Consider the following 731-nt stretch of genomic DNA (forward strand, 5'->3'; position numbering starts at 1 on the left):
GCCACCGCGTTTGAGACCGTGAGAATTCTCAAAAAGCATGACAGAAAAAAAGGAATAAAGTGTTAAGTTCTTTGTGTGTCTTATTAAGATTAAAAATAATAGCTGGGATTAATTTCTAAATTTTGTCAGGGTATTTCTACATCCAAGTAGAGGTGTTCTAGTTCATGTTATGAAACTGGTTCTCTTCAATCAGCTCTCTCTCATTTTATATGAATATATATAATAACACGATACATACAGTAATGATATACAAGTAGTAGGTGTGTCTATCACATTTGATAGTATCTGCATTCTGCCTGCTAATTCATCTCTTTGCGATTATTATTGATACACTAGACCTCTTTCTAGCATTAACATTTAAAAAAACCCCAACTTGTTATAGAAAGTGTTTTCTTATTGGCTTGTACAGTTCTTTTAAAATATTTATCTGTATTACTGGACATTTTAGAACAATAAGCGCATTTAACATGTAACGTCATGCCAGGCCACTGTAAAAAATCTGATTTGTGAGGTTCTTTCAGCTCTGCAGTGTGGTCTGAGATACTGTGTGTTAAGATCACAATGTTACTCAGCATACAAAATCAATTGGAGGTGTAGAACCTTTCTCTTTCTTAAAGCTCCATACAGCGATGTTAATATTAAGGCAAACTGGTTTTGTAAAGATTTATAAAAGCAGCAAAAATATGTTGCCAAGGCTTTTCAAATATATATATTTTTTTTTTTTTCTAACT

The sequence above is a fragment of the Larus michahellis genome, chromosome 8 (assembly GCF_964199755.1).
Source record: "Larus michahellis chromosome 8, bLarMic1.1, whole genome shotgun sequence".
Taxonomy (NCBI): Eukaryota; Metazoa; Chordata; class Aves; order Charadriiformes; family Laridae; genus Larus; species Larus michahellis.